Genomic DNA, 14,256 nt, shown 5'->3' with positions numbered 1-14,256 from the left:
TGACCTCTCTTTGACCATCTATACTTACACTGGAATGAAATTTTATTTTTGCTTTATTATTAATTTTTTTAAACATTTATTCATTTTTGAGAGAGAGAGAGAGAGGGAGGGAAAGAGGGAGGGAGGAGCAGAGAGAGAAGGAGACAAAGAATCCAGGCTCTGAGCTGTCAGCACAGAGCCCGACGTGGGTCCACAAACCGTGAGATCATGACCTGAGCCAAAGTCGGAAGCTAAACTGACTGAGCCATCCAGGCGCTCCAAAGTCATGTATTTTAAAATAGTGTTTAATTTGCTGTTCTAGCAACAAATCTGCATCCTTATAATGACACAGCGATTTAAAAGGTCAAAAACATTTACAGTGTGTGAAACAAAATAATTGGCCCACATGCAAAATATAATAATTGGTTCATCTGTCAAATGAAAGAAAGTATAATGTATGTAAAAATACAGCATGAGCAAGATTTGTATCTATGGAAGTTACACCTCTACTGAGTATCAAAGAAGACATTTAATTGCAAAACAGACTGGCATGCTGCAGATCTTCCTTTTGTTAATTGGTCTTCAGAGGTTATCTGGAGATATCCAATTATCACTCCACCAAAGGCCACAATGATAGAAACAGTTTAAAAATGAAGGTCACCATCCTTCTCTACTAATGAGTAGTGCTAAAAAAGCACAGAGCAAATATCACACTGTTTTATTATGCTTAGACCTGGTTTAACAGAAATTTGTCAAAAACTGTGTAAATATGGGTATGTTGTCCATTTTGCCAAGGTAGAGACTTTAATATAGTTGTTAGCATTTGGAAAAAAAACAAGAATTGTTCAACGGAACAGGTGTGCATGTAACTATCCATCCCAATTTGTGTCAGGGATTGCACATATTTAAAGGCACACATTGTCGTGTTGAAATTTAATATGTATCAGTGTTACATTCATTTACTCTTCTTCATTTAATTTCTAATACCTGTCACTGCAGTGGATTAAGTTGTTATTTATTATACATCTGTTAACCCGTATCATCATGTAATATATCAAATCGGCATGCTACCTCGTTCTGGGTAAAGTACATTCGTAAAACTCTATGGTAAGCTTCACTCTGAAAAGTTAGCTTCAGATGTTTACATTAGAATTTTTACACCTTGTACTAATATGACCACACAGAAACAAGAGCAAATATTCATTGTCTGATAGACCCAGACAGTAGCAGCCTCCAAAATGCAGCTGGATGCAGAATCACTGATAGAAACTTTAAAACTGGAGAACTGTATGAGTAGGATGAGGCAGTGAGCGACTCAAATTTCACCTCCATCTCCTGATACCTACAACACATTCTGATGTCCTAGCCCAAGACTCTCAGTGTTTCCAAATCTTTCAAGCAATGGGTACTTTAACATTAAATATGGGGCAAGAATAAGTTGAAACTCAACATGCAATACCATGTGAATACTACTACAAAAAATGATGAAAATGTTTATTATCAGCAGTTTATTTTATAGAGAAGTTGTATACATTATCAATAATCTGCCATTATTGAGTTACGGTGAAATACAAACATTCAAAGCAAGTGTCCAAATATATTAATATTGTACTCAAGTGGGTATTTTGTCCTCCTTTATAAACAGTTTAATTTTAACTGAAGTCACGTATTGAGTTCTTATGGCTCAGAACTTTGAGTTTTCTTACTCTTCAGTAAGAGCATTACAAAGAGGTGACTCAATTTAGAATTCCTTGTGTTTATAACATTGCCTTATAATTAAATATAATCAGTTTTTACTTTTCAAAATTTATTCAGTAATATGGTTATAACAAACTGTGAGTAGGAAAAGTTTGCACTTTCTAAATTTTTGCATTCTGGTAATGTAAAAGCATTTGTCTCCATTGAGATCAACTCGAATAGAGAAGAATGGTTTCCCATGAAAAGCACCCATGTGCTATTATCATGGAGACTAAACAGGATGAAATGCCCACGTGAAGATCCTTGCCATTGGGATGCTTTGGCGCAATACATGTCTGAGACTTTTTCAAGGAAGAAACTATTTTTTAAACGTCTTCGATTTCCACGTATGTAAAGCTAAACCACAAGACACAAATAACGATTTTTTTAAGGAAGTGGACAAATGCCCTGATGAGTGTAAGTTCTAATTTCTGTATACAAGCAACTAAATTGATTTCCAGTGTCATGCTGTTTTAAGTGAAATACAGAGGAGAGTGCTCAGACACTTCCAGGACTCAAAGTGGTTCTGTATAAAAGAAGATGATGGAATACATGAGCCATAAATGGGTAGATTGGATACAGCAAAGTGCTTCCAAAATATAGGTAATACTGGCAGCACAGAAAATGAGAACCCAAGTAAAACATTTGTGAGACCGGAGTGGAGGAGGGAAAAAAAAAAGCTAAAGATAAAAGCAGGCCTCATAATCTTGACCTGCTCAGTATAGTATGGAAATAAAGATGCATTTTGTTTTCTTTTGGACACTATTTCCAGACACTTAATGAAAGGCCTGGGCTATCTTTTATAATTCAAAGGGAGGAAAGCACACTTTTAAGATCAAAAGCAACCTTTTTTTAGAATATATGAAAGACTCAGTGGCACATATGAGGAATACAGATATGAAATCCCAGAGAAATATTAGGAGACGCTGCAGATATTATAATGATGTGATAAAATGTTAATATTACATTCATGGTCATGGGTGCCTCCCACCCGACCTTTTCTCTAGAAATGTTGTTTCATTACATTTTAATGGGGAAATAAGAGAAAACAAAAGTCATCTCCCTCAAGGATACGGTTTGTAGGGGCTCTCTGACTTCAGTTCATCAATCGCTGATTGCGTTCAGACTAGGTCCCATGTGCTGGAGCCGCAGTATGTGAAATCCACCAGTCTGGGAGACCAGCCTGAAACAGTCTAGCACAGAAGGACTCGGATGAAAGCCCGCCTGATGCGAAGGCAAGGCAATTTACTGGCTTGGGTTTTAAACAGAATGCTTTTAAGATACATGTGTGGAGTGGTTAATAACATAGGCTTTGGCTCTGATGGCTCTGTTAGAACGGACAACTGTCACACTGGCACGTGAGCAGTCGCTTGCTAGGCGCCCAGAAGCTACAGCATGATCCAGAACAGAGAGGCAGGAGGGCCTGGCACTTTCGGGTAATAGGGTTCGGTGAGAGACCTGTCTGATGATCAAGTGAGAAATGAACCTGAAAAGGGACATGTGGTACTGATGTTGGCAAAGTTCCTGTTGCACTGGGGCACCTGGGTGGCTTAGCTGGTTAAGCGTCTGATCCTTGATTTCAGTTTAGGTCCGGATCTTGTGGCTGTGAGATCGAGCTCCACATGAGGCTCTGCACTAACAGCAGGGAACCTATTTGGGATTCTCTCTTTCTCTCTCTCTCTCTCTGCTTGCATGCACTCATTCTCTCTCTTAAGTTTAAGATAAACTTAAAAAAAGAAAATTCCTTATTGTCTTGAACTTCTTTGATTCACAGAATGCCTACTGAATGCTTAATAAAACTGGCACAATATTTTACATTTTGATGAAGTGTAAAATAACATAATTGGATATTAGATATTTCTCCAAGTTCTCTTTAGTTTACAGAGAATGATTCTAATTGTCCTGAAGATCTAAATGCTTAAAAAAGGGAGGGGGGCGAAGATTATAAAATGAAGGAAGAAATGTTATGGATTTACTACATACAGACATGATGATTTGTTTCATTTTTTAAAGTTGATCATAGTGGTGTGCTACTATGAGTCGAATACATCTAGGACCTCAGGAAATCAAACTGGGGTGCAAAGGATTTTAAGTATCTACTGTGAATGCCACATCCATTCTTCTCCAACCATTTAGAGTGGTCACTTCATGAAACAAAAGGCAAAAGTGAATTCTGGTAGAAGATAAAAATGAGACCTTAGAAGTAGCCCTCTCGACTGGATACTTGTTCAGACATGCATCCTTCTACCACATGTACAGATCATGCTCAATCAGTATGTTATGTACCATCATGTTTGAGTTTCATAAACACACACGTAGACTCATTTCTACATGCATGCCACTTCCCCATTCCTGAGAATGATCTGTTTATCACTCTTTCATTCACCACATACTCCTCAACCATTTTATGTCTTGGTTAACCCGGCACACACATTTTTCCTATGGAGAAAAATAAATATGGTATTATAATTCCATATTTAAATATTTTAATAGATGGATTTCATTTAAGTTCTGGAAGCAAAGTGCAAGGGGCACGGCCATCTTTGCCGCAGAGATTAGGAAGACAACTGTAGAGGAACACTATTAACCTAGGACCTGAACAAGGAGAACCAAGGCAGCTGAGCACTGAAAATGAGAACTGTGTTCAAATTGCCCAGGGTCCTCAATACAACGTAAAGGAAATTGGGCTTTATACTGTGGATAATGCCAAGCCATATGAGGTCTAAACTATGGCTATAACTTGCTGCACTTTCCATATCACAAAAGTAATTGGATTAGATGGGTAAGAACAATGTGCAGAGAATCCAATTAGGAAAAATCATGGCAGTAGTCCAGATAAGAGGACATGATAACCTAATTAAGGTAAGAGCAATGGAATACAAGTAAAGGATATAAAAAAATACAGGCCACAGGATATGGTAATACACAAAAGAGCCACCATCCACACAGATAGTTCTAAGTCAGAATGAGGAGTTAGTGGGTAACCTATACAGGGTGGTGTAAAAGATGACATAATGTAAAATATACCAGAGGGTCTAATCTGGTACTGATGGTACCAGTAGAGTAGAGAATTTCGATGGGGAAATAAATTGGGGAAGTATGGGAAGAAAGAGAATAAGGTTTTTAATAAAACAATAGTGAAGTACTTGCAAGATAGGAAGGTAAAGCCATTTGATACCTGAATGGATAGGAGTCTCCACCGACATTTATACACATCTGTGTACATCTATATATATTAGGGCAGGTAACATTTAGTTGGCATTTAATATTAGGAAAATATATACGCAAAAAGTATGGAGAGAAGAAAATATGGGGATAGATTTGTAATCCTGAAAATAAAAACTAAACATTTAAAATAAACTTTTGGGAACACCTGGGTGGCTTAGTTGGTTAAGCATCCAACTTCGGCTCAGGTCATGATGTTGAGGCTGGTGAGTTCAAGGCCCACATGCGGCCCTGTGCTGACAGCTCAGAGCTTCAGACTCTGTGTCTCCTTCTCTCTCTACCCCTCCCTCTATCACACACACGCTCGCTCTCTCTCTCTCTCTCTCTCTCTCTCTCTCTTTCTCAAAAATGAATAAAGATTAAAAAATTAAAGTAAATCTTGAAGTTTTATTAAGTTGGGACAATAAATGATTTGAGATGCTGAGAATTGTCAATGTATTAAAAATGGAAAAGTAAAGGAAAGAGAGACAAAAGATTGAATTTGCAGATAATGGGAAATTTGGGTCATAACTTGAAGAAGAAATAAGAGAAAAAGAAATGTAATTTCTTGAAGATAGTGGTCATCTATGAATGTTTGTAAGATAGATCAAAAGAGCCTAGTGGTCCCTTTCTGAAAATACTTGAGTGGCATAGAAATTCACAAAGATAAAATCATTACATTATGCCTATGATACATAAAGTCTTCAGAATAATTGATTTTGTGTTCCCAGAATACCTCTTGGTCTTTCTCTTTTTTTTTTTTTTTTTTCATCTCAACATACTGCTGAGAGTCTTTTATATCCATGGTTATTTTCACATATTAAGTTAACTAACATCACTTCTCTGGATGTCATATAAATGTTGTTATTTTACAGATAAAGTTAGCTGTTAGCTCTGGAAGGTTTATCATCAGTCTTTTAAAATAGAACAGAACAATAGCATCAAACATTAAATTTTCCTATACCCCTTTGGAAGGCATTTCCAAGAAATTTCACTTGATCATTCGAATACATCTGCTGTCAAACCAGAGTCACATGCTCACTGACAATTCTGATGTCATTTGGTTTCACTATGTTGCCAGCTAGCAAAACATACCCAATAATCTGATGACACTTCACAGTATTATTCTGATCACATTTTATTCAAAACACTTATGATAACATACTACTATACACATTATTTGTGGGATTATAAAGTGTCATTATATGTACATAAACCTTATTTAAGCACTGCTTGAAGATTGTTGGTACCTAGAAATCTATTCGGTCCATTTTCTCTACACACTGAGACAGCAGATGCTATACTCCATTTTCTGAGAAAGTGATCAGCTATAAGACTAAACCAAGTCAGCTCACAGATGCTGTGTAGTTTTAGTTAATTGCTATCATTTCCACTTAGAGATGTTCAAATGAAAAAGCAGCAAAATCTAGCACTAGCTATTAAAAACTAAATATATTACAGCAACAGCTGCTATTTATTTTGTTTTTGCTTCACAACAGGTATAATTAATATTGTTTTGGGCATAGTTTTATAAAATTTTCTCCATGGATAGTCCCGTTAGAGGAAATGTCTGCATTCATATACCCATGGAGATTCTTTAAATATTTGTTAATATAGAATGTAATAGAGGGAGGGGAAAAACTTTAATGTACCATGTACTAAATTAATTAACAGCAATAATTAGGCTTTCAAAGAAAGCAAAAAGTATGAAAGCTGTATTAACAATGATTTTCATGAAGCATTATGCCTTTTCAGTCTGTACTTGTTTCTTGGATCCAGTGGATTCCAGACATGAGAGTGTCCATATGTGTCCCTTATCAGGGTATGTCTGCTCTCTGTTTTAGATCCCGGGGATACAGTGGTAAAGAAAACAGACATGGAGTCTCTCCTGGGGTGTACATGATCCTGAAGATGAATTCAAGGAAGAGAAAGAAATTCAGTAGGTTGAAAATATGGAGTGAAGACATAAGACAGGAGATAAGTTTGTGAAATAAAAAGCAGATTTCATTGAATCTCACGGGCCTTGGTGAGGAATGTGGGTTTTATTCTACATGCAAAACAAAGGCATTAGAACATTAGCAGCAGGGGGATGATCTAACATGCTTCAAAAAGAATATATATATATATATGTATATATATATATATATATATTTACATTATGTGTTGAACAGATAGAAGAGGAGGAAGTCAAGAAGCCAACTGCTATTAGAAGCATGAGCAGGGTACAAAAGTGAAGATGAAACAGAAGGGATAGAAAGACAAAGAAATAGCTGAAATATATATTTTTGTGGCTGAATAGGAGTCTCATGGATTAATTCTCTTTTGGTCCTAAAATTCTCAAATTTTCACTTTAAGAAACATTAGTATCCTCTTAGGTCTTATAAGTCTTCAGCAATCATTTATTGCCAGAGAAATCAAAACCCTAATATCTAACTCAAATCCTGTCTATTGTAATTTTGCATATTTTCTTATTTGTTCTTCTTAGTGAAAAGGGAAGCAGCTGTTTACCATCATCCATACATTCTTTATATAAAATTCAAGTAGATTACCAAGCAGTCTGTGATGCCTAATTCAAATATTATCACCCAGACTGACTCTCCGAGGTCAAAAACACTGAATATGACTTAGTAATCTCAGTAACAAAATTAACCTAGCAACCATCCATTACCAAACCAAACTAATGAGAACCATTTTATGGAAGCAACTGAATCAGTAAAAAAAAAAAAAGTAAATAATAATAATAATAATAATAGTAATAATAATATGAAGGTTTTTAGAAATTTAACTAATAAAGTCATTGCAGTGCACACCAGTTGACAAGAGAGGATGTCTGTGGGTTTGCTAAGTGAATACTTACTGTAGCTTATTCTAGAAACTAGGGTAACCACTCATAACAGTGTCTCTGAATTCAGAGATACACACTAAAGGAAGATCTAGATAAGTGAAGGAAGAGGCAAGAACCAGGTGAGTATACCAGATGAGGGGACGAAAATAAAACATGGGCTCTGGGTTTTTGGAGTCCAGGGTGAGACCAGAAGGAGTAGAATTATCCAGGGAAAGAGGTGGAGGGAAGAAGAACACAGAATTGGGGGGCACTTGGGTAAGAGCAGCTGCACGAGTCTGCCAGCCATGTGGAAAACGGCCTGGCAGGGAGAAGACGGAAGTCCAAGAAACTACTCAGGAGTTTGTAGTGACAAGTTCTACAGCTACATGGATATTTAAATCTTGCCATGCTACTTAAGACCCTCGAATATTAGCTGCAGAGAGCAGGAGGAAAATAGGGCCCATAGGACTCATCTCTACATTGCGAACAGACATACCCCTTATGCTCTAAGTCACATATTTTTTTTTTTCCATTTCAGTTCAGAGGATAATCTCTACCAGAAAACAGGGCATTGAGTTAGATTTGTCTGGAAGAACAAGCAATCTGAATCTAAGGTAGGTATTTAGTACATTTCTTCCTTAGTGTTTCATGTTCCTTAAATCAGTTAGTTTTACTCATTCTGCTTTTATGGTCATAAGTTTTCAGACATAAAATACTTAACGTGTGACAAATATAAAAATCAAAGTTTCCCAGTAGAGCTTCCTTCTTTCACATTTTTTTCTTCTTTCCTTCCTTAATTCCTTCCTTCCTTTCCTTCCTTCCTTCTTTCCTTTTTTTTCTTTCAACTAAGTTAGTTAACCTATAGACGCAGTATATATAGGTAAGTATATGAAAGTTTCAGGAGTAGAATTCAGTGTTCCATCACTTACTTACAACACCCAGTGCTCATCCCAACAAGTGCCCTCTTCAATGCCCATCACCCATTTAGCCCATCCTCCCACCCACCCAACATTCCTTCAGCAACCCTCAATTGGTTCTATTTAAGAATCTCTTATGGATTGCCTCCTTCTCTGTTTTTCTTATTTTTCTTTCCTTTCCCCTATGGTCAACTGTTTTTTTCTAAGTACAGCTTTCTAATATCGTTTCTCATTATAGATACTTATTCAACCCATTGTTGTATGTACTAGTTTTTATTCAAAATAGGATGTTTATTTAGGAGCATTTGGTGTTTTTCTATGTTCATTTCCTGTAACTGATAGGTCACAGAGAATTTATCATCTATAAATCATTCAACTTTATAAGGCTAATCCAAGACTATGATAAATTCTGAGGTTTGCAGCAAATTCTAATTGGGCTGAAGTTTTTTTGTACTAAGACAATATATTTTTTTTAATTTTGAACTATTTTAAAACAATGAGCCAAATAAAGCATACTTATGCTGAAAGGCTTTGAAAGTGGAAAAGTATATGAAGGAGTGAAAGATTTTATATAATTGATACTTTACTAAAAATAATTTGCAAATGCAGACCTAATTCTTAATTAAGCATTATTAACGTGGGCAAATTAATTGCTTTCAATCTCAGCTTCTCTATTTGTAATTTGGAAAATTAATGGTACCAATTTAGTACTACTATATCTAGTGAAAAGGGCTGAAGCAAATTCCTTTTATGAATAAGAGGCAAGTAGATTGTTTATTCCATTATAACTCCAACATATGCAATGTAATATTTGTAGGAATTCTTTTCTATTTGCCATTAAACAAATTAGTAAAATACACTGGCTTCAAATATAATATCCAGGACTTTTCCATCATATTATTGTTTGAAGTTAAAAAATAAACCTTCCAAATTCTATTTTGATTAATTAATTGAGAGTATGTATTGAGGAACGCCTCGGTGGCTCAGTCAGTTGAACGTCTGGCTTCCACTCAGGTCATGATCTCGTGGTTCATGGGTTTGAGCCCCGCATCTGGCTCTGTGCTGACAGCTAGCTCAGAGCCTGGAGCCTGTCTTTGGATTCTGTGTCTTCCTCTCTTTCTGGCTCTCTCCTGCTCATGCTGTCTCTCTCTCTCTCTCAAAAATAAATAAAACATTAAAAAAATGAAGGTATGTATAGAATGTCCTTCTCTTCGCATTTTGATATACTTGATCAAGTTAAAGACTTCCTAATGGGGTGATTATCTTAGATTATCTGGTCAAAACAATCTAATCACGAGGGTGCTTACAAGTGAAACAGTGAGGCAGAAGAGGAGAGCAAGAGACAAAGATGTGAGGATGGAACTCGGACAGACACATGCAGGATTTCTGGCTTGGAAGTTGAAGGAAGAGGGCTGTGAGCCCAGGGATGTGAAAGACCTGTCTGGGCAGAAAGGCAAGGGCATAGATTCTTCCCTACAGCCCCAGAAGGAAAGAGGCCCCACCAACATGTTGACTTCACCCAGGAAGACCTGCCTCAACTTTCTAACCTGCAGAACTATAAAAATACATAGTTTGCATTGGCTTAAGCCAATGTAATTTGCTACAGCAGCAAAGAGAAAGCTAATACAAAAACTAAGAATGAAAGTGACTTACTGAAATGGTAACCTTTAAGGCACACTTTAACATTAACAAAACCGATGATCAAATTATGATAGTCTCCTTCATAAGTAAAAAAAAAAATGTTAAGAGTAAAAAACAGGACTAAATACCTAAAGAAAATCGTAAAAGAATTCCTCAGTTACTCAAATATTTTCCTTTTCAGTAGTATTCTCACATTGTAAAAGGACTAAAACTATACCAATGTTATGGTTCTATCGGAATAATTACAAGAGTTTCATAAGAATGTTGTTATATCTTAAACTAGAAAATTTAAATATATGATATTTTATGATTAAAATATAAAGTTAAAAACAGAACTACCTGATGATCCAGGAATCGCACTACTACATATTTACCCAAAGAATGTAAGAACACTAACTCAAAGTGGGTACACACACCTCTATGTTGATAGCAGCATTATTCTCAGTAGCCAAGATACGGAGGCATCTCAAGTATCCATCAACTGATGTACTACTCAGTGTCCCTAACAGCATATTACAAATGTTCAGTGGTTTAGATGTGTTTCTGGAAAGAATAAGCACTTAAGTTAGCAAATGTTGATCAAAACACTTATGCGATAGTAACACTGTTACACATTATATTCATAACATTCAAAGAGGTATAAATTCTCTCTAGAAATTTTCATTTTGTTATAAGGAATAACATATTTCAGTCAACTTGAAGAATAATACTTGGGAAGATAAATATAAAAGATTAATGTATGATTTATATTATATTTATGTTTACTACCATTCCTTATTTCTTCCTATTCTTTACACTTTATCTAAAATACTATGCTCACCATCTGTTAAATATGTAAAAAAAAATTTCACATGCTAATTTCTATTCCAAATCATTATCTATATTCCATATTAAATTTCCAATTCTTATTAGCATTCTTAATATATAAAATGTGAAATCATGGGAAATATTAAGAAAACTCGGGCCATAATTCTATCAATTTGCTGATTCTAATTGCTCATTTTATTTGTTTTATCATTTCCTATTGATGCTCTCTGTTCTCTGATATCCCTACTCTGCTTCCTCCCTCAAAATGGGCACTTTGCTGGGCAGCAGCACTTGGCTAAAAATTAATGGGAGAGGATCAAAGGTGATATATACCCTGAGGGTCCTGCTTTTAAAATCAAGAAAGCAAATAAAATAAAATAAAATAAAATAATAAAATAAAATAAAATAAAATAAAATAAAAAAGTGAGGAAAGCAGGTCTCCTTCCTTCCTGGAGGGGATGTTCCCATATGTAACTTCTCTTCTCCCTGCAGAGGGGAGGCCAGGGCCTGGGCTCACAGACAACAGATGAAGAGGAAGATGGCATCCTAAGAGCAGGGTATACACAATTCTGAGCTGCTACATCCAAGATAATATTGACACTGTTTACATCTTCCAACTGGAGGCATATAGGAGAGTGTTTATCTCGCTTAACTGTTTTGGTGGGGCTTTTTGTTGTTGCCATTGTTACAGCAGCTAAGAATTCATATCAACTATTACCTTGGTAAAGAAAACATATCCCATAATACTTGGATTAGATTTTTTTTGACTCAAGGTAATACCATTTCATTTTTTGGAAGAAATTGGTAATGGTTAGTTGGAAGTAGAATAAAAAAGTCTTTATGAATATTACTTTCTTATTAAGTAACTTATCAATTAAATTAATTTTCAGATTAAAAATATGCTATTTTTGTATGTTAGCATATAAATTCTGTAACACAGAGTCTTCACTAAAATAAAATAAAAATTGGGATGCCTGGATGGCTCAGTTAGTTAAGCATCCAGACTGGCTCAGGTCATGATCTCACCGTTCTTGAGTTCAAGCCTCTCATCAGGCTGTCTGGTGTCAGCACAGAACTCACTTCTGTCTCCCTCTTTCTCTGCCCAGCTCTCATGTTCTTCTAACTCTCTCTCTCAAAAATAAACAAACAGTTAAAAAATAAAATAAAATGAAATCATAACAACTCCTGGGACACTTGGGTGGCTCAGTCAGTTTAGCATCTGATTTCAGCTCAAGTCATGATATCTTGCTTTGTGAGTTCTAGCCCCACCTAGGGCTCTGTGCTGACAGCTCAAAGCCTGGAGCCTGTATCAGGCTCCAACTCTTGATTTCAGCTCAAGTCATGATCTCATAGTTCATGAGACTGACCCCATGTGGGGCTCTGCACTGACAGTGTTTTCTCCCACCCTCTCTCTACCCCTCCTGCACTCACGTGTGCATGAGCTCATGCTCTCTTTCAAAATAAACAAACCAAAAAAATAATAGTCAACAAATAAAAACTAACATATACTGGTATACTTACACATCTGTTATCTTTCTTTCCAGTACTTCACATGCCTTGTTAAGGTATACCATTTTGAACAGTGAACTACTAAAATTTGTGAATCATTTGCAAGTTTTCTGATAATCCTTAGTGACCTTGGATTTTCAGCTTTGTCAACTTCTCAATAACCACTTATAAAAGTTAGAAGAAAGAATTGGTCCCTCCTGAAATCCCTCAAATGGAGTAAATTTTAAAATCTTTTCATGCATTACACTGCCAATCATTGCGGCTAATCCCATTCAAGCTCCATAATTAGCATCCCGAGGTAGGGATTCCCACCTGTACCATGTTGTGCAACATCACAAAATGGGGCGGGGGGTATGAAAGAAGGGCTCCCAGCAGACCTCCACATGACAGAATGTGTGAATCAATTTTAATTAATTCTGCCTCTTTAAATCTGTCTGCTCTTCAGGAGAGATCGCTATCTGCCTCAGACACTCTTGCAAGATAATTAACAGAACCACTGCTGGAGACCGATAGCTCAGGCAGTGGCTGGTACCTGTGGCAGGAAGTTCCTGCCATCCAAGTGCCACCGAACTGTACAGGAAAAGGACATGCAGTGCTGTGCATTTAATTTCCCTAAGTAAGTGCAATATTTATAGCATGCATCACAGGGCTTTACTTATCTATCATATATACAGAAAGAAAGCAAATTGTTTCTAAAATGCATTCAACTGTTCTGGCAACTATTTTAGACTCCGTGACAGAGTCTCTCTAAATAAGGTCACCTAGGGTCCCTACGAGTAGCTGAAATAGTGCACATACTGCCATGAATTCCACCACACAGAAATACTCGAATCTGACAACAATTGTTTTGTTTGACGGCAAAGATATGCTCATCTGTTCAATGACTATATTTTCATAGTCACAAGAGCCTGATATTTATTTACTTACTTATTCGCTTATAGTGGTCAATGGAAGGGCATGACTGTATATTAAACTATTATGATAAAGGTAGCATCAAATAATCATCTCTATATTCAACATGCTTCAATCACTACTTACTGAGAAATCTATTCTTGTCTCGTGTGTCCCCAATGTTCATTTCCATCATCATCATTTGATCAGGCATCCTCTGAGGAATCTCATATTTGCTATGCATTTGCCATTTCTATTATTTATTCCGGAAGTAACAGGATTTAACAATTGAGTAAGATCCTGGCCAGGATCCCATATGGAAGGTCAGTAAACCCAGAGATGTTCAAAGACTTACTAAGTCCTTCAGTTAGTGAGACATGGAATCGGAAATGGCAACCAGGATTTCTGACTTGTGACCCAGCACGGAAATGACTAATGAGACTGCTCTGCAATGTCAGAAATAAATACTCATATTGATTTCAAAGAGGCCACCACAAATGGATCCTTGCTGCCAAAGCCTTGTTGTACTCCTCTATTCTCGAACATCTTGTATATACACATAACCTTTAGAAGTGAAATGACATACTTTCCCGTCCTAGTTCTAAACAATTCTGGAAAAACTTTTTTCCTCCTATTTTTATGCAACAACAAAAAACCCTGACACTAGGCAAAAGAACTTCGCTGCTGCTTCTAGGAGATAGTTCCTCCTTGAAGACTATTTAAACCAACTGTAATAACTACCTATTG

Source organism: Suricata suricatta, chromosome 6 (assembly GCF_006229205.1).
Source record: "Suricata suricatta isolate VVHF042 chromosome 6, meerkat_22Aug2017_6uvM2_HiC, whole genome shotgun sequence".
Classification (NCBI taxonomy): Eukaryota; Metazoa; Chordata; class Mammalia; order Carnivora; family Herpestidae; genus Suricata; species Suricata suricatta.
This window is presented reverse-complemented; position numbering follows the sequence as displayed.